We start from the raw sequence: 21,264 nt of genomic DNA, 5'->3' as shown, positions 1-21,264 counted from the left end.
CGGCCGCTTGGACTGAAATAGGCAGGACGCTGCCAGGGGCAGGCAGCGAGCGGCCGCAGCGCGCAGGCGCTTCCCGCGGGCACCAGCCGCTGCCCGGCGGCGGAGACACTGAACAGCTGCGGGAGCGGGGTAAGAGCGGACGAGGGCGGCGAGCAGACGGGGCCCGCCAGGGGGCGCTGTCGCGGGGCTGCTCGCCACGGCGGCTCAGCGCCTGGGTGCAAAGGGGCAGAGAACGGTCTCGGCTCAGCCCCTGGCGAAGGCAGGGCAAGTACCAGCGCCCAGAGGCGAGGGGGGGTTGCTGTGCTGCCCCCACCCCGCCGCTGGGTCTCCACAAGGGACCCCAGATACTGAGTACATACCCCAAGGCTCACAGCCCTATGGGACTAGAGCAACAACCCTTCTAGCTCTAGAGCCAATGCACCCCCAAGGCAGGGGGGGGGGGGTGAGAAATCACCCGCTGGCTCACTACAAAGGCAATTTTCCCTCTCTTGGTATGGACACCTCCTCATCAATTATCCAGAGTGGAGTGGACCATATCCACCCTGACTGAATTGGCCCTGTCAACACTGGTTCTCCACTTGTAAGGTAATTCCCTTCTCTTCCTGTGTCGGTATATTTATGCCTGTATCTGTAATTTTCACTCCATGCATCTGAAGAAGTGGGGGGGTTTCTACTCACAAAAGCTTATGCCCAAATACATCTGTTAGTCTTTAAGGTGCCACCAGATTCCTCATTGCTTTTATCATATACAGAGTTTACAGTTTGGTTTAACGGCTTTCAGCATCCCCACTGTAAAAATTCTTTCACCCACTGCCCCAAGATCTCCCCCCCACACACACACAACCACAAACAACAGTACAGAGCTGTGTAGAACTGGGCTTGGCAGGATTCCATTGTCCTTTTTTGTGACTTCCACGGAATAACATCCATGTTTATTTTCAAGCATTTTTTTCTAATGTTTATTGATTTTAAATTTTTACAGTTGTGAGAGCTTGAGGGGGTGTCAAACAATGGAGGGGGGTCAGATAGTAATTGTTTAATAACAGGAGATGGTTAAGAGTCAAAAAGTTAAAGCTTTATAAGCATCAAAACACAAAAGGTCAACATCACATATCAGAATACACAAAGTAAATAGTAAATCAAATTCTAAATAAGTTCTAAGCTGCATTTTTCACATTTTGCCTATCTTGTAAATTGCATGTATTATCCACAGAAAAAATGTTTCTGTGGTTTGTGGGTGTGCAGTGAAATTAGAGAGACAAAGTGGGTGAGGTCATATCTTTTATTGGACCAACTTCTCTTGGTGAGAAAGCTTGTCTCTCTCACCAAGAGAAGTTGGTCCAGTAAAAGACATGACCTCACCCACCCACCCCCTTGTCTCTCTAATATCCTGGGGCCAACTGGACTATAACAACACTGCATAAAGTGAAATTGACATTTATCAACATTTATAAATAAAAAATTATCCTTCCAAGTCTCTCAATGTATAACAATCTCTTTTAGCTAACAGTCTCCCCAGCTAACTAGAAAGCATTCTCTAAAACTGGCCTTGTCTAGTCTAGAAAAGTGCACCAGTTTAACTACATTGATTTAAAACTGAACGAGTTAAACCAGTGTGAAGCCTTAATATAGGCACATTTAAATTGGTTTAACCCTTGTTTATATTTATTAAAAAAATTATTGCCAGTGCAAGCTAAACTGCTATAGGAAAGGACTAAAGCAGGACTATCTCAGGGGGTTGTGCCAGTTTAGCCAGATTAATTTAGTTGAATTGGTGCACTTTTCTAGTACAGATGGGCCTAAGAGTCTGTATAGCTGCCTACTGATATATAACCTCTCTTGCATATCTCTTTAGCTATAAACATCTGTGTAGCTCTCTAGCAAATAGTTTCTTAAATTCTCTAGCTCAGGGGTGGGCAAACTACTACTCACGGGCCGGATCCAGCCCATCAGGGCTTTGGGTCCGGCCCATGGGATTGCCACCACCCTGGTGCTCCTGGAAGCAGCCGGTACCACATCTAGGGTGACCACATGTCCCGATTTTATAAGGACAGTCTCAATATTCAGGCCTTTTTCTTATGTAGGTGCCTATTACCCTGCACCCCCATCTCAATTTTTCACACTTTCTATCTGGTCACCCTAACCACATCCTTGCAGCCCCTGGGGGAAAGGGAAGGGCAGAGGGCTCCATGCGCTGCCCTCGTCTGCAGGCACCACTCCCCGCAGCTCCCATTGGCCAGGAACTGGGAAGCATGGCCAATGGGAGATTGGGGGAGGTACCTGCAGGCAAGGGCAATGCACGGAGCCCTCTGTCCCTCTCCCCCACCCCGGGGCCACAGGGACGTAGTACTGGCCGCTTCCGGGAGCAGCACAGCATGGGGCCAGGGCAGGCAGGGAGTCTGCCTTAGCTCCGCTGTGCACTGCTGCCACTCTGGAACCGCTCTAGGAAAGCGGACCAGGACGGAGCCCGCGCCCCACACCCCAGCCCTCTGCCGCACCCCTCCTCCACCCTATCCCCTGCCCTGAGCCCCCTGCCACACCCTGCACCATTTCTGCTCCCCAACCCACGCCCTGAGCCCCCTCATACAGCCCACGCTCCTCCTATGCCCCAATCCCTTGCCCTGACCTCCTTCCTGCATACCACACCCCCTCCCACACCCCACACTCCCTCCCACACTCCAAACCCCTGCCCCAGTCCTACATTCATGCTCCTGCATGCAATTTCCCCACCCAGATGTGGCCCTCGGGCCAAAAACTTTGCCCATCCCTGCTCTAGCTGATAGTCTCTACAACTAGTGGTCTATGGCAGAGAATGTGGAATCATAGTTAAAACAAATGATTTGGCTCTGTTCTTACCTTTGCTGACCTGCTTTGTAACCTTTGGCAGAGTCACCTAAAGTCTTTGTTTTCTCATATGTATAGGAAATAATAGTATGTACATATTTATATTAACAGTAGTTCCTAGAAGTCCCAACTGAGATCTGCGTCCCATTGTTCTAGACACTGTGCAAACTGTCACTGCTGCAAAAAACTTATGTAACTTTAGCACCCTCGTGGCCAAGATGGAGTCTGCTCTGCAGGCAGCTGGCCAAGAGAAGGCGTGCGCAGGAATGCAGCAGGGAACGGCAGGGGCAACTGTTCCCCTCCATAGTGAACACGAACACACACACAAAGGTACAATGAATATAGGAAAGGAAAATATTTATTAACGGATGAAAGGAGAAAAGCAATAGGGGAAAATATAGGGGGAGTGGTAAAACAGGGTTGCATTCAACTCAAGGCCTCACAGGCCCAGTGGTAGCACAGTCTGAAAGGGCAGACACCGAGCAATGTGTCTGCACACAGAGTTCAGGAGGCCTGAGCAAAGTTCCAGTCGAGTGGTGAGTCTTGAGTGCTCCTGGTCGTCTTCGGCACCAGTGAATTTTCCCCAACAAACCACTCCGGTGCCCTCTTCTGCCACTCTCTGCAAAGCCACACAGAGCGACAACCTCCCCACTTAACTAACTAGCAGCCTCCCTCCTTATTCCCAGTGCAGAGTCAGAAACGCCAGTATGCATGGCTCCATACAGCTCTGGGCAGCAGCGATACTGGGTCCAGCTCTGATTTGTCCTTCTCAGGTGATTCCTCCCTGGCACAGTGCTCCTCCTGGCTCCTGTCCTGGGGTGTCTGTGATCAGCTGCTCTGTACCTCCCGGGCTTCAGGCAGGTTTTTGGCTGCTTCACTCTGTGAGGGCCTGCTTACTGCAGTTGCTCTGCCTCACCCACCCACACCCACCCCCCGCTCTCCCCTTTCCACCAATAGCACTAACTCCTTCTGGAACAATCAGCACTCCCCCGCTCAGAAAAACTATTTAAAGGGCTTATGCTCTCTAAATCCCAAAGGGGTTACACTTACAGTTGAAGTAGACAAGACAGACAATGAGTGGAGAGTGGAAACAAAGGCAAGGAGAAATGAAGTCTCTTGAAAAGGTCACACAGTAAGTTGGTGGCAGAGCTGGGGACAGAACCAAGATCTCTTGACTCACAGTCCAGTGCACCTAATTACAGGGGTGTTGAGGAGCATATTCATGTGTATAAACATAATATAAAGTAATTTCCCCAGATTTATTTGGGACATAAATTATATTGCTGCTCTGTATAAGAGGCTATAATGGAGCCAATCCTGCAGTTATTTTGGAGCAAAATTCCCATTAAAGTGAATGGACAATTTGGGAGTAGAGTTGTTGCAACACTGGACACTAAATGTTTTATACAGAACACAATAATGTATAACAGTAGCAACATTTGTAAATGTAACCAGTGTTTCCTCCGGTTTTAAGAAAGAATGGTCAGGACAAGGTAGGAAGAGAGCAATCATTGAGCGGTGTTATGTGCCATATAGCCAGGAAACATCTATATATTTACTACTTGGATTTATCAAAAAGCATCCTGTAGGTATTATTATTAAAAGGAAATTTGTCTGGGAAAAGATTGCATGGGAGTGAAAAATAATACTGCAACCTTGGAAGGGTTGGAGGAACTATGCTAATTGTAAAAGCATGCATTGAGATGCAATTTGATCTTTCCTCAAAAAGTGGAATAGAGAAATTGCCAAACCACATACAGTGGCTACTAGGAGTCTGAAGGAACGGTATCTTCTATGCACTAGAAAATGACCACTTGTGCTTCTGTAATCATGTTCTGAATAGGAGATATAAAACACTGTGTAATAGATTCAGGATCCTGCTGTTTTCCAAAGCCTGACTGATGCAAAGTAAGGGTCAGGGGCTGAATTTTAATCTCAAAGAAACTTAACAGGTCCACTAGCTGTGATAATAGTATGATAGTACAGTGGTTTTCAACTGCGGTCCGGGGCCCCTAGGTTTCAGGGGGTCCCCCAAGCAGGGCCAGAATTAGACTCGCTGGGGCCCAGGGCAGAAAGCCAAAGCCCCACCACTTGGGGCTGAAGCCTGGGGCCCTGAGCCCCACCACCAGGGCTAAAGAGTGTAGCTTTTTGGGACCCCCTGTGGCATGGGGCCCCTAATGCTGGCCCTGGCTCTTGTATGCCAAAAAGCAGTTGTTGTGGCACTGGCAGGCTGTGAGAGGGGGTGGGGGGGAAAGAGGAGGGCTCACAAAGAAAAAGGTTGAGAACCCCTGTGATAGTACATAGATTTGATAGATATGTAATCTGAAGGGTTCACAGAGTCATGGGGCTATGAGGGCAGGGGAAGGTGGTTTGGTATTAGAGCTGTGCAAACTAATCACAGCAGACAATTTATTCAATTAACTAAGCCCCTTTTTCTGTTCATGAATTATCTGTGAACCATCTGATTTTTACAGATTTGTTCATTATTTGAAATTGAATTTCTGCAACTATTGCTTCAAGTTTTTGCTATTCGTTCCCAACAATTGGTCACCTAAATCACATGGTTGCAATGCTAGCTCAAGAAAAGAGACAGTTACCTTTTTCCGTAACTGGTGTTCTTCGAGACATGTTGCTCATGTCCATTCCATATTAGGTGCGTGTGCTCACCACACGCACTGGTGCTGGAAGATTTTCCCTTAGCAGTATCCATAGGGGACTGACTCTGGCACCCTCTGGAGTGGCACCCACGTGGTGTGGTATAAGGGGCGCCGCCGGCTCCCCCCACCCTCAGTTCCTTCTTGCTGGGAACTCTGACAGTGGGGAAGGAGGGTGCGTCATGGAATGGACATGAGCAACACATCTCGAAGAACAGCAGTTACAGAAAAAGGTAACTGTCTTTTCCTCTTAGAGTGCTTGCTCATGTCCATTCCATATTAGGTGATTCCCAAGCAGTACCAACAGAGACGGGTAGGAGTTCACGGACGTGTAGATTGCAATACAGCTCTGCCGAACCCAGCGTTGTCTCTGGCCTGCTGAGTGATGGAATAATGCACCGTGAATGTGTGGAGAGTGGACAACATCACGGCTCTACAGATGTCCTGGATAGGGATGTGTGCCAGGAAGCCTGCCGAGGACACCTGAGCACTAGTCGAGTGGGCTCTGACAATCAGCAGCGGCGGAACTCCCGCCAGATCATAACAGGTCCTTATGCAAGAGGTGGTCCAGTTGGAAATCCTCTGTGAGGACACCAGAAAGCCCTTCATCCTATCAGTTGTGGCGATGAAGAGCTGAGTTGATTACGGAAAGGCTTGGTATGCTCTAGCTAAAAAGCCAAGGCCTTTCGGATGTCCAGTGCATGAAGATGCCTCTCTTCACTGGTCTTGTGCATTTTGGGACAGAGCACCGGGATGAAGATGTCCTAATTCATATGAAACATAGATACCACCTTCAGCAGGAAGGCCAGGTGAGGCCTCAGCTGAACTTTGTCTTTGTAGAAGACTGTGTATGGCAGTTCTGAGGTCAAGGCTTTAATCTCAGAGACTTGTCTCGCTGGTGTCACTGCCACCAGGAAAGCAACCTTCCATGACAGGTGGGAAAGGGAGCAGGAGCCCAACGGCTCAAAGGGTGGCCCAGTGAACCTAGAGAGGACCAAGTTAAAATCCCACTGTGGGACAGGGGTCTGAACCTGTGGGAAGAACCTCTCAAGAATCTGACCATCATGTCATGAGCAAACACCATCTGGCCCTGCATTGGTGAGTGAAAAGCGGAGATGGCCGTGAGATGCACTCTAATGGAAGAGTGTGCCAGGCTCAGGTTCCTCAGAGGAAGCAGGTAGTCTAAGAGCAGAAGAGGAAGAGAGGGAGGGAGAGATGCCATGCTCGGACTCCCAGCAGGAAAACCACATTCACTTGGCCAGGTAAGTCAGTCTGGTTGAGGGCTTTGTACTCCCCAGGAGGACCAGTTGGACCTCATCCAAGTAGGTCCACTCCTCTGGGTTCAGCCACGCAGCAACCACAGCAAGAGGTGGAGGCACTAGATTGGGGTGCAAGAGCCGACCATGGTCCTGTGATAGCAGGTCTTGTTGGTTGGGCAGGGGCCAGGGAAGGGCCGCTGCCAGATTCATGGGCGTGCCAAACCAGTGCTGGCGAGGCTACACCGGGGCAATCATCATAGCCTGTGCCTTGTCTCTCTTGATCTTTGCCAGGACCCTGCTGATGTGTGGAATCAGAGGGAACACGTACATCAGGCTTCCTGACCATGACAGGAGGAAGGCATCAGAGAGGGAGTGCTTGACCAGACCTTGCTGAGAAAACCAGTGGCATTTCCTGTTTTTCCTGGTGGCTAATAGGTCCAGCTGGGGAGCTCCCCTCCTTTGGAAGATCATACAGGCTACCTCTGGGTGGAGCGATCACTCATGGTGAGAGGAGAAGACCCTGCTGAGGTGATCCGCTAGTGTGTTCTTGACACCAGGGAGGTGACAAGTTTCCAGATGGATCTCGTGGCTGATGCAGAAGTCCCAGAGACGGAGTGCATCTTGGCAGAGAGTTGACGAGCAAACTCCCCCTTTCCTGTTGATGTAGAACATTGAGGCTGTGTTGTCCATCAGGACTCTCCTCATCACCTTGCCTGACAGGTGAGGTAGGAAGACTCCACATGCCAAGCAGACTGCCCTAAGTTCTTTGATGTTTACGTGTAACGTCATCTTTTCTGGGGATCACATACCCTGGGTCTGGAGATCGCCGAGGTGTGCACCCCAGCCAAGATCCGAGGTGTCCGATACCAACTCGATAGAGTGAGGTGGGGTGTCAAACGGAACTACCTCTAGGACTGTCCTGCGATCGGTCCACAATTGCAGTGAGGTAAGTATTGTCGGGGGGATGGTAACAATCTTTTCTACGTGATCCCTGGATTGGGAATAGACCGTCATCAACCATTGCTGCAGGGGCCGCATCTGGAGCCCTGACATGGCGGACAGCATATGTGCATGCTGCCATGAGGCCCAGCAGGTGCAGACAAACCCTGGCTGTAGTCAGGGAGAACACAGAGACTTCCGTGATGAGGTCCACCAATGTCTGGAACCTTTCTAGCAGCAGGAATGCTCTGGCGCAAGTCAAGTCGAGCACCACTCTGATGAACTCTATCCTCTGCACCGGAACTAACGTAGACTTTTTGTCATTTACCAGAAGGCCCAGGGAGCAGCACATGGCTTGCAGCACTGCAATATCCTTTTGGACTTGAGACCTAGAGCTGCCTTTGACCAGCCAGTCGTCGAGGTATGAGTAGATCTGGATTCCCTGACACCTGAGGTAAGAGCCACCACCAACATGTACTTGATAAACACCCTCGGTGCTGTCACCAGGCCAAATGGGAGGATCGCAAACAGGTAATGGTTGGGTCCCATCGTAAATTGGAGGAAGCGTCTGTGTTCTTGAAAGATCTCTATGTGGAAGTATGCGTCCTTCAAGTCGAGGGCGGTATACCAGTCTCCTGGATCCAGGGAAGGGATGATAGAGACCAGGGAGACCATGTGGAACTTCAGCTTCTTTAGGTCTCTCAGGTCCAGAATAGGACGCAGACCACCCCTGGCCTGTGGGATTAAAAAGTATCAGGAATAAAACCCCTTGTTCCTGTACTCGAGAGGAATCTCCTCCACCACACCCAGCCGCAGTAACCTTGAACCTCCTGCACGAGGAGACTTTTGTGAGAAAGGTCCCTGAAGAGGGACGGGGTAGGGGGAGTTGCGGGGGGTGTAGAAAGAAACCAGAGGGTATAGCCCTGTGCCACCGTGTTCAGGACCCAGCGGACCGAGGTTATAGCGGTCCATGCAGGGAGGAAAGAGGAAAGGCGGCTGGAAAAAAATGAGGAAGATGGATCCGGTGAATAGTCTGGTAGGTCACCCTCGGGCGCACCCTCAAAATGATTACTTGGCACCCTGCTGTTTCAGGTGGAGCCCGACTGAGTGGAGGGTGGAGGAGGGTGGCTCGGGTGGCATTTGTAGCCCTTGACCTTCTTATGAGGCGGGTCCTGATGAGGCTGTCTCCCTAGGCCCTGAGGCTGTTGCAGTTTGAACTGATCACGTGCCGGGCCTGGGATGTAAAGCCCCAGAGTTTTCAGGGTGGTACGGGAGTCCTTTAAACTGTGCAGCTTGTTGTCTGTCTGCTCTGCAAATAGGACCTGGCTGTCGAAGCGAAGGTCCTGCATCGACTGCTGAGCCTTGGTAGACAAGCTCGAGAGAAGCAGCCAGGAAGTTCGCTGCATAGAGATGGTGGAGGCCATGGTGAAAGCAGCAGTATCTGCCGTGTCTGAAGTTGCCTGGAGGATCTGGCCGCAGCCATGCCCTCCTCGAGGATCGCCCGGAATTCCTTCCTGGAGCCTTCGGGGAGCGAAGCCTCAAACTTGGCCATGGCTTGCCACATGTAGTAATTGTAGTGGCCAAGGAGAGCTTAGTGATTGGCCACTCTCAACTGCAGGCTGGAAGATGAATAAACTTTGCATCCAAAAAGATCCAGCCTCCTTGAGTCTTTGTTTCTGGGGGTTGCCCCGGGTTGTCCTTGCCTTTCTCTGTGGTTAACTGCCTCAACCACCAGGGAATTGGGGGTTGGGTGGGAATATAAGTATTCATGCCCATTGGTTGGCATAAAGTACTTGCACTCAGCCCTTTTGGAGATGGGGGGCAAGGAGGAGGGAGTCTGTCACAGGGCAGTGGTAATTTTCGATACCCCGTCATGAAGGGGTAAAGCAGGGGCTGATGAGCAGAGGACATCAAACAGGGAGTCCCAACGCTCCTCCAATTCCTCGACCTGAAGCCCCAGGTTAGATGTGACCCTCTTTAATAGTTCCTGGTGCACCTTAGCATCATCCTGAGGAAATGGGTGACGGGGCTCCATGATAGCCTCATCAGGTGACAAGGACGATGCGGTACCCTGGAATCCTTGATGACCATTGGTGGCCCAGCAGACTGCTCCCCTGGGTATTCCTGGACTTGTGAGGTCTTTCCTCTGAAGCCTTGAGCACTGGAGGGGGCCAGGATGTCAAGGCCACTGGCCTGTCTGAGGCTCCCAACACTGAACAGGCAGCTTGGGAAGGCTGGGTGAACCCCCAAGGGTTCCTTGGGTACCATGGTGCCAGCCACTGTGCCTGGGGCCATGGGACAGGTTTTGGTGCTGATGATGTAGATGGCACTGCAGGCATTGGAGGCTGTCCCGCAGTCAGGGAACCCTGCTCCATGCCAGAGCTATAGCTGGATTGGTCGCTTGCAGGTGACCAGAATCAGGTGGAGCAGCAGCTCCTATCTGACTGGTGCTGGTTGCTGAGCCTGGAGGTAGACCTGTCCGAGCGAGATGAATGTCTTGGTCGAGGCCTCGAGGAACGATGGCATTTGGTGAATTGGCATTGGAAACCTGGCAATCTATGCCTTACGCTGCTGAACCGATACCAGGACATCGAGCAGGACCGGGAACTATCATGAGCCAGTTGCTGGGAGGATCTTCCTGAATACAGCGATCCTCGTCTCAGAGACCGATGATGGCAGGCTGGTGACCAGTGGCTTCGGTCCCCCAATTGGTCCCAGGATCTATACCGAGCTCTTGGTGACACGAGGGGTCGGTCTCGGTGCTCCTGCCAGGGGGCGAGTGCCCCGGCTGGTCTACGCCCGGCTACCGGCAAGGTATGCCTCGAATCCTGCTGTCAGTGCCCAAGGTCCAGGGACCAAAAAGGGCTCCACTGAGCCTGTCTCTCTGGCTCTGAGGCATGATGGCTTCAGCCAGGATGGTGGTGGGACATCCCTTGCGATGAGAAATGGTGCCGCTGAGGCAGGGACATACGCGGAGGTCCCAATGTGGGTTTGCCCCAAGACCTGGGTACCACCGGAGTTGGTGTGGGTGGCACCGAGAGCATCAGGATCTCCTGAGCTGTCTGCAGAGCTTTGGGCGTCGATGGCACCTGAAACTGACAGAGGTCGGTGTCACTATCTGGGGATGCAGGCAAGGGATAGGATGGGCTGCACCGCTTGTCTTGAGCTGGGGCCTGACTTCCCAGAGGGGGTGTTGAGCTGTCCAGCACGGGTCTTGGCTTGCCCCCAGCCCTCTCCTTTCCCTTGCGGGAAGTAGGAAATCATCCCTTCACAGTCCTCTTTGGATTCTTGGCCACAGCCATGAAGGGGGAATGGTGCTGGCCCATGGACAGTGCTGGCAGGACATTCCCCACCGATGCTGCGGTGCTCAGTGCCAAGTCAGATCTTTGCTCCGGAGCCAGAGTGACTGATGACTCCATCAGGAGTGCTCTAAGGCATTTATCATGCTTCTTTTTAGTCCTGGGTATGAAGGACTGGCAAACATGACACTTGTCACTTATAAGTCCTTCACCCAAGCACCTAAGACAGCTACTATGGGGATTGCTGATGGGAATGGGCCATTTGCAGTGATCACAGGGCTTGAAGCCTGGGGACCAGAGCATGCCCTGTCCCCAGGCTCAGTCCCATTTGGGACTAAGGAAGGCTTTAAGAACTACTACTATGGGTAACTAATTCAACTACTAACTGTATACAACTAAATTATAGGTTTTGCAAAGTTTGCAAGAACGGAGAACAATTAACGCTAGCCGAAGGAGCAGACATTCCAGCACCGTCACGGGCGGCAAGAAGGAACTGAGGGTGGGGGAAGCCAGTGGTGCTCCTTATACCATGCCACGTGGGTGTCACTCCAGAGGGTGCCAGAGCCAGTCCCCTACAGATACTGTTAAGGGAAAAACTTCCAGGACCAGTGCATGTGGTGAGCACACACAGCTAATATTGAATGGACATGAACAAGCACTCAAAGAAGAACTAAAACTCCCTATCAAAAACCATTGAAGCCAACAAGGCCAAGATTCCGCATACAGTCTCCACTACCTGTTGCTAGCTTGGTAATAAGGGTGGGGAAACAATAGCGAATCTGTCCAGAGTTTGTATGCGGGTTTCTGGAGTTAGGGAATATTGGATAAAGATTTTCAAGAGGGGAACTTTTGACATGCCCAATTAGGGCTGAGAAGCCAGGGGAAACATCCCAGTTGCCAGAGACTCAGGTTATTATTACCACATTGCTTTGAGTCAGCATGAAGCAGCTCTTACTTCACACTGCACAACACTGTGACATGAGCAGTAAAATAAAACATTAGCATTTCAACTTGTTCCTGGTTGAGTAAGGTCACATTCCTGAAGGGTCATTCTGGGGTGCTGGAACAATTTGTATGGTAGGGGTGCTGAGAGCCATTGAACCAAACCCTAAACCCTGTATATGATGGAAACCACTTCAAGCCAGAGGGTACGGCAGCACCCCTAGTTCCAGCTCCTATGGGGTCATTGCAGCATTTTTTGAACGAATCCTGATCTTTCTGCTCCCTTGTTGGATGACTCCCAAACCCAAAGAGTTTTTAAGATGACCACACAAACACTTTTGGTGCTAATCCGCATACAAATCCATATTAATGACCATCCACAATAGTTTATCTTTCTGCACACACTTTTATGAACAAAAATGAATGCGTAGAACAAAGCAACTGTGAAAACTGTCAAAGTGAATTTGTGGGATTCTGTTGGAACAAATATTTGTGAATACTTTATTACCCCATTAGGCTTATTTTAATTCTGCATTTCCTTACTTTCCAGTGTTTATTGGGAAGTGTAACTTTAGTTGTGAATTTTCTGGCCTCTAGATATTTGTGTCCTTTAAAATTACAATGTTCTATTAAGGATTTTCTCCCTTACATAATAAAATGCATTTAACTTTAATTCCAATATAACACAGTTCCCCTCCCCTCCCCAAATATTTAATCAGGCTCTTGGTACAGATAACCAGAGGTGGTGATTTGCCGGGGGATGCTTGACCCCCACTTCACCCCAGACCCCGGCCCCACTCCAAAAGAGGTGGGGGAGAAGTGTGACAGAGATGGGAAACACAAGAAATACCAGGGAAGGTTAATAACCAGAATAATACATTCTGAGGAGTGAGGGTCAAGAAGCGTCTGTCCAACCTGTGAGTGCGCACAGTCCTCTCCCAGCATGCAGGAAAGAATCTATGGAGCCTGGAGACCAAGTGTAAGTATTTCACGTGTTTGTTCAGAGCAAGAGTCTAAAACAAGAGACTTCAAGATACCGTCTGCCTTAAGCATTAACTTGGGCTAAGGGGACCCTAACCTAACTATTCTGTTCCTTAGCTGGATAAACTACTAAAGTAATGTACTGTGTGATCACTTAAAAGGATAAAACAATTGACATTAAGAGTCTGATCCTACATTCCCTGTGCATTCAAAACTCTCACAATGCAGGACTATAGAATCAGAAACATATTAAGCCCGATTCCGATCTCATGTACTCTCTTTATTTAAAAAACAACAAGGAGTCCTTGTGGCACCTTAGAGACTAACACATTTATTTGGGCATAAGCTTTCATGGGCTAGAACCCAGGGGCGGCTCTAGATATTTCACCGCCCCAAGCACGGCAGCATGCCACGGGGGGCACTCTGCCGGTCCCGCGGCTCCGGTGGACCTCCTGCAGGCGTGCCTGTGGAGGGTTTGCTGGTCCCGCAGCTCCACCGGAGCCGCGGGACCGGCGGACCCTCCGCAGGCATGCCGCCGAAGGCAGCCTGCCTGCCACCCTCCCGGCGACTAGCAGAGCACCCCCCGCAGCATGCCACCCCAAACATGCGCTTGGCGTGCTGGGGCCTGGAGCCGCCCCTGCCAGAACCCACTTCATCAGATGCATGGAGTGGAAAATACAGGAGCAGATATAAATACATGAACAGATGTGAGTTGCCTTACCAAGTGTAAGGTCAGTCTAATGAGACAATTCAATTAACAGCTGGATACCAAGGGAGGAAAAATAACTTTGAAATGGTAATGAGCGTGACCAATTTCAGACAGTAGACAAGAAGGTGTGAGTAACAGTAGGGGGAAATTAGTATTGGAGAAATTAGGTTTATTTAAACTCACTATAGCAGAATGCATGCCGATATATATTATGAACTACTTTAATCCTTGCCAGAAGAATCAGGATAAAGTATTCCTACAGAAATTTTGAATGATCTTTCAAATACTAGACAAACAATGAATCATTTAAAATATTTTCCCCAAATTTCATTGAAGATCGCTAAAGACCAGTCTGATGCATTACATTTATTATAGCTCTTTGCTCTGTAAAGTAAACCTATTATACTGAGCCCTTAAAAGTAGACACTGCAGTGTACACACCCACACACACATTTGCAGTATGTCTATTGTTTTTGCACCTAATGCTATTTTCAATAAATCCATAAAGCACTGTGTATACAAGGCTGTTCTGACCTAAAATACCTATTCAAATAACTATGATGAAGAACAAAGTACACTGGTTAGTAAAATCATAGAACAGCATACTATTTTATATTCCACATCTGACTTCAGGTCCTCAGTATTTATATATTGCTATGTTCTTACCATTTATAATGAATCTCCAAATTGTTTTATATATGCCAAATGGACTCTGATTGTATTGAAAAACTATAACTGACTTGGGACAGGAAAATGGAGACTCAGCCAAAAAACAGTATGGGCTGTATCCTGGTATTGATTTTTGAGCACTGATTTCACTGGGGAGTTCTGCTTAAAAACATAGGATGAGATTTCTAGAAACTAAAATAAGACAATTATGAAGTTTGAAAAAATATAAAAGATGTTTCTCAGATAAATCTCAGCAAAATATAATACAAAGTTACATCAAAATTAGATATAGTTATCATGAATAAAAACTACGTTAAAGGAACATTAAAGTTGCAGAGTTAAATAAATACTCAGAAGTTAGGCAAGTTAGGAATTAAAGTTGCCTCTACAACCTTATTTCAGCCTCCTTCTGCATACACTACTCCTGGGGGGGAATTCTGCACCAAAAATTAAAAAATTCTCTGCCAAAAAAATTCTGCACACTATATTTTAAAATTCTGCATATTTTATTTGTCAAAACAACACTATATAATCACTCCTGTTTTAATTATATTAGTAATTTATTTCAAAATACCTGTCAGCAAGTATTCCTGTAACAATACAGACAACAAAAAAGATTCCGGAAATGTTTTTGGACAAATAGATTCCTTACTAGACATATTAATACACAACTTTGAGTAATAATTAATTTAAACTGCAATACAGAACCATATTTCCCACACCCCTCAGAAGCAGTGCAAAGGTTTGAGGGAGTTAGGGGTAATGGAGGAGCTGAGGGAGAGGGAAGTAATTGCTGGGAAGAAGCCGGAAAGTGAACCTGGAGGGTTGTTGGATGTGGGTGGGAGAAGTAGGGAAGTTTTTTGGGGATGGGGGAGGGATAGTTAGGAAGTTGGGGAGCCTCTCCCATGCAGACCCTGACTGACCCCTAGGCCAGGAGTTGGCAACCTTTCAGCAGTGGTGTGCCGAGTCTTCATTTATTCACTCTGATTTAAGGTTTCACGTGCCAGTAATACATTTTAACGTTTTTAGAAGGTCTCTTTCTATAAGTCTATAATATATAACTAAACTATTGTTGTATGTAAAGTAAATAAGGGTTTTTAAATGTTTAAGAAGCTTCACTTAAAATTAAATTAAAATGCAGAGCACCCCAGAGCGGAGGCCAGGACTCGGGCAGTGTGAGTGCCACTGAAAATCAGCTCGCGTGCCGCCTTTGGCACGTGTGCCATCAGTTGCCTACCCCTGCCCTAGCCTTTCCCAGTCAGGTACATCTCCCCTGTACCCTCCTGCCCCCCCATCCCCATGTGTCCCTGCAACCCCACTCACACTGACCCCCTAGTTCAGATTGTCCCTCCAGCTAGCCCTTCTGAACCCCAGCCTATATGACCCCTAGCAGCTCCATGTGGCCTGGTCTGTGTGCCCTCTCCGCCCTTCTCCTGACCCCCATATCCCAGGCCTCCTCACCTGGCCCTGCATGCAGGGTGCTGTGAGGAATGAGCCTCTGCTCTCTCTTGGCTGCTGACTTGCTGACTGCTAGGGCTGGTGAGCTGGCTGCTGTATTGTAGCACCCCATCATTCCCTTGTGGGAGAGAGGCAGAACTGCAGCACCTGTCTGAAAATGTATTTTCTGCAGTGGAAAAAAATCTGCAGGGCACATGAATTCTGCGCATGTGCAGTGGTGCAGAATTTCCCCAGGAATAATATGCATTATGATTAAGGATAATGTTTAGTCATGGAGGTCACAGATTCCATTACTTTACTGGAGCTTTGTGAGTTCTTTGGCTTCAGCTGTCAGCGGCTGCAGTTCGGGCCAGAGCCAGGGTTGTGCACCCCGCCCCTTCCCCAGCTGCTGCTGTGCCTGCCCTCCATGGCTGTGGCAAGGGCTGGAGCCAGGGCTGTATATCCCCCACAACCAGTGGTTGTTGCCAGGGCTGCCCTCACCCACGGCTCTGCACCTCCTCCTCTACCCCCATGTCTAGGGTTGGGGCTATGCCCGCATGGTGGTGGGGCTCAGGCTGTCTATTCCCCCACACTGGGCCCAACTGTCATTCATGCCCCTCCACTCAGCCCTTCCCTCCACCCCCCTCCCCAGTTATTTTTTAGTAGAAGTCAGACAGGTTGCAGACATCTGTGAATTTTTGTTTATTGGCTGTGATCTGTATGTGACTTTAAAAATAACTGACACAAACTCTTAACCTTAATTATGATACAGTCTTTAATTACATGATCACCTACTATTTTTCCAAAGGACCCCTGCCTCACTGAGTGAATAGGTAGCTATTCAACATTTCTTTTTATCCCTCACATTCTATGTGCAGTTCCATGCCTTATGTACCACACACCATTCCAATGCTGCACTGAATACACAAGTAATTTCTTCATAATTGTTTTTATGGTGCTCTCACCATAGTTTCGTTCAGGTAGAGCCTCAAAGGTATTTAGGCACCTAACTGCCATTGATTTCAATGCGAGTTTGGTGCCTAAATACCTCTGAGGATCTGGGCCTCACTGCTTCACATATTAATCAATTTTCAAAACACTCCTTTGAGATTAAATGGTATTACCACCCTCATTTTAGAGCTGGCATTCAACATCTTTAGATACAGGCTCATATTTCACTTCCTTCACTACCAACCTTCCATCTTCTGCAACAAATGAAAGAGGAGTCCTACAAACAACATCTTCATTCCGCACACAGCCCAGAGCCATTCCCAGAGCACAGTCCATCCTCTACACTGTAAGAATTTTGGGTTTGTATGCGCGCATGTGCACACACACACGCGTGCGCGTGCACACACACACGTATGTTGTGTGGTATAAAGGTTTTATGAGCAGGAATTGGGAATAGTTGCACAACTCAGTAACTTGACAAGTAATGCAAGTTATTCCAAATAAATGTTAATGAAACTTCATACCATCTTATTACATATATGCCGTATGTACTATGGAAAAAAAACTATTTTAAGACTGCTTTAGAGAAATTTTAATATTTTTCCACTGAAATTTCCTTTTGTATTCTTCTACCTGTAAAATCAGGAGTCTTATGATTTGTCTATACTTGGCATTTTCAGCCACTGGTAGCCAGCAACTGGTGTTAGCTGCACCAGTGCAAGTCCCAACTGTAGACAAGGAAAGCCAGGATTTCAGGCAGCAGTAAACTCAACTAATGCAAATTGCAGCTTTTTTTAAGTATACTTGGGGTTTGTATTAGTGCAGTTACATTGGGAGTTGGGCCCCCGATGCCTGAATCTCAATTCAACAAGACTTCAGCTACCAGGAGCCCACATTGTACCGAAAAGAAAAAATAATTCTGCAAATATCTAAACTGATCAAAAATAGCTTTTTGTGTATAAAAGTCTCATGATTTTGAAGTTTGGTATTTGAAGATTTTCCAGGGCTAGAAGTGAGTGCCAGCACTGAGAGGAGCAAACATTATTCACTCTTATTATTTTATCGCAACTGCTTATGGTGCTTATATGGCCCCTGTCATTAGCTTCTGAGTACACCACAATCTTTAATGTACTGACTCACAAAACTGCTGTGAGGTAAGGAAGCACTATTTCACAGATGAGGAATTTAGGCTGAGTGATTTACTCAAGGTCATACAAAAAGTCAATGGTGGAACAGGGATTTTAAAATCCAGAACACCAGGTAGCACTTTAGCTGCTGGAACATCTTCCTCTATTCCCTCAGGATCTTGAAAGCTTCTTACCTTCTCCATGGGTGATGTTTGTATGCTGCCTTTGTAGGTAAATCTGCCAGCAGTTTTTTGACCTTAAGCACAATCCTGCAAATCCTTACTCATGCAATTAGTCCCTCTGAAGTCATAGCTGCTGCTTAAGCCTCCCAGAGCAGCCGGGTAGGTCACATGCCTCACTTGTGTAGGAGAAAATCAGCACATTTGTATTTATGAAGCTCCACCTACACTCTTTGATTCACCAAGATGATGTGGCTTTATTTACATGTTAAGTTACCAGGCTAAATTGCTAATTTGCATGTTAAGTTTCATTAATTCCTTTGATTCACATTGGGACATGGGTATGCAGAGAACAGAGGTGAAGACTTTGAAAGTTAAAATAACAAAGTGGGTTATGTATAGCACTTGTCTTCTTGAGCACCTTTGTGCTGGATTACTACCACCACAAAATTCAAACATCAGTGTTTACACGCCCAGGTTCTGTGAATGGTGTACTAAAACCATCTGTCCAAACCATGCAAGGCCCATTACAGCTTTTACTGCATCTACACTAGACAGAAAATTAAGCAGAAAGTGCAGACACACAAAACTCTGCAACAAGAAACAAGTTAGTATGAATTATGCAGATGAAAAATTGATGCACTCCCTCTGGAATCATGAGCCCATTATGGTACTTATATTTTTCATGCATATTAATATAATCAAAATAAACATTTTCAAAAGGTAGGCTAAGGAATCGTTTGACAGTGTGTCTATTCAACTACCTCAGAGTATTTCAGAAATACTCCCACTTTTTAATATAAACTCAGTTATTACAGCTGTAGAGTAATTAATCTATTTTTACACCCCCGAGTTCAGTGTAGTTTTTTTTCTTCATGTTATGTACCTAAATAATTGAGAATGGTTTTTAACAACAGATGGTCTTGCAAGACCAGTTCACATCAGTGGCAAAATACTTTATTGTAATTTTTCATGTCGGTTGAGAATATAACGGTAGGCAATGCATTGTGTCACAATTTCATATTATCAAACTTTTTTCTAGAAAGTGGTATCAACATCATTTCATAATTGCAAGAGTACATAGCTTCATCGGAGTGGTAAGTCTATAGCATTATTATTCTTGCTCGTTTCCCATTTTTCTTCAAAACAGGCTGAATCTTGTGTGCTGTGTACCATAATCTACACCATGATCAAGTCATCTTTGATCAGATTGAGCCACAGTTTCTCTTTTGGTCCAAGGAAAATAATTCTTGATTAGAAGTTGCACCACGTATTATAATAAATAGAGCTAAGTTCTCCCTGGTTGTCACCCCAGGCAGTGGAGTAGAATGTAACCCTTGCTTTTTACACAAGACTAAATTCTGCCACCCATACTAGGGGAACTCCTGAGAATGCTAGTAGTGCAAACACCATCTTCTCTCTTTGAGCTGAATTCTTCCTGGGGCACAGTTATCTTGCTGGTTGGTGGCATGAAATTTGCAATTCAGAAGGGGGATTCCTGCCTGACATGTTCAAAAATGCTGGAAGCACTAATCAGTTGATAGACTGATGCACAGATGAAAGGGCAAACAGCTGCTTTTAAAACAGTGACATCGTGCCAGATTCTACCCCCCTTACTTATAATAGTACCCAACTCCATCAATAGCCCCACTCAAGACACTGCATCTCTCCAAAGAGCGAGGTGCTACTCAAGCAGAGTCACTACAGTCCAAGTAAGGGATTCACAATATGGACCTCTGTGCTTCACAGAGCAGCATTGACTTGATTACCCTGTCACTTAAACCAGTTAGACCTCACTGATGAATGACATTATTCCTGATTTACACAGTGGAGTGAGACTAGAATCAGGCCCAAAGTCTGTATCTGTCTCTCTGTACATACTCACACTGACAGTTAGGACCCTACCAAATTCAAAGTCAACTTTGGTCAATTTCATGGTCACAGAATTATAAAAGGGGAGTTTTGTCATTGACTTCAAAGTGGACCAGAATTTTACACCATATATCTGATAGTACAAGCAAGGGAAATTAGTACTAGTAAGTTTTGTAAAACTATTATTTAAAATTAGCTTTCTTAAAAAAAAAAAGTCAGGATGTCTTGATTTTAATGTCTAACAGAGCAATAAAGCAACGCTTTTTCAATGTCTGTCAGAGCTAGAATACTAGCTTTCTAATGGCATTTCTAGTCCTAGGAGTTCATAAAATATTGTAAAACCTCTTATTGGTCCAAAACAAATTATATAGCAAAGGACATGTTCAATCCTGGGTTTTTATCTATGTCAGATTTGGTGAGGAAAAAATAATTTTGGGGTACCGTTAAAAAAAGAAAAAGATGCTGAAAGTTTATTTGAAGAGTGAGATATTTGATAATTGTAGGTGAGATGGTTGAGTTGGCAGAACACAAGTGAGAAGTCAACAGAGCAATAAGAGAACCCAATTATATGAGGTGCAAGCCACCTCCCGCCAAATGGTGTACAGCCTCAGCTCCAAAATTAAGTTAGGGACTCAGCATCTTTCAGTTAATTAAATGGCTGCAGGTATTGCCACAGGGTTACAGAAACAAAGTCATTTTCTGGACATTGTGATATCATGTGGTATAACATAGGGACTACATAATAAAGAGGTTTTTAGTAGCATGAATTTGGGATTACCCCATTATACACGAGTAGCTCTGCAATATCACATGGCACCACTATGTATCTATCTCCCTAGAAAATGGACAAAGCTAAAAGCAGAATGTGTTCTTGCATTGTACAGTACTACTTTTATTTGTATTGAGTGATGTACAATATATAAGTTTTTCATCACTTGTAATAACTTTGTTAAAATACATGGATTTATTTGGTTTGTTCTGTAAAGCCACTCTTACTGAAAACCACTTGACTCAGGCTCCAGGATGAATGTGTTTTTGAAAGAGTTTTCCCTCTTACACAGTAAGATTACCTTCAAGGAAGAGACTGTGGCAACTGCTTTAAACCTCCACCAATGACTCATAAGATCTAGTTTAAAAAAAAAAAGGCAGGCACTAACTTTTCCTCCCAAACCCTAGAGCAATTTTTAAGTTTTAAATATTAAAAAGGCAATCTACCTTGATATGTATCAAGCATTAATATTGTCTCATAAAATAGTAATGGTTCTCCCTTTTTGATTACAGGCATGCATCAAGCATAGAGCAAGGTAGTAAGTTAGGAAAGACATTCAAACACCTCTTCCCCAAAGGCACAATGACCTCAAGATCAATTGGAAAAGGTATAAAACTAGTTTTCTTCAACCAA

General features: G+C 46.6%; 2 long non-coding RNA genes across 2 annotated transcripts; both read left to right on the top strand.

Moving 5' to 3' along the window:
- The first annotated feature begins 6 nt into the window (after positions 1-6).
- On the top strand, positions 7-21,238 carry LOC120400825. The gene is made up of 3 exons (XR_005596099.1): positions 7-129; positions 19,033-19,087; positions 21,144-21,238. It is a non-coding gene; the product is annotated as an uncharacterized LOC120400825 (long non-coding RNA).
- LOC120400826 lies at positions 7,092-9,317 on the top strand. Its single transcript, XR_005596100.1, has 3 exons — positions 7,092-7,703; positions 8,031-8,150; positions 9,016-9,317. It is a non-coding gene; the product is annotated as an uncharacterized LOC120400826 (long non-coding RNA).
- Positions 21,239-21,264: the final 26 nt, after the last annotated feature.

Source organism: Mauremys reevesii, linkage group 3 (assembly GCF_016161935.1).
Source record: "Mauremys reevesii isolate NIE-2019 linkage group 3, ASM1616193v1, whole genome shotgun sequence".
Lineage (NCBI taxonomy): Eukaryota > Metazoa > Chordata > Testudines > Geoemydidae > Mauremys > Mauremys reevesii.
The sequence above is the reverse complement of the archived record's forward strand: the minus strand, read 5'-3'. Positions and strand labels throughout refer to the sequence as shown.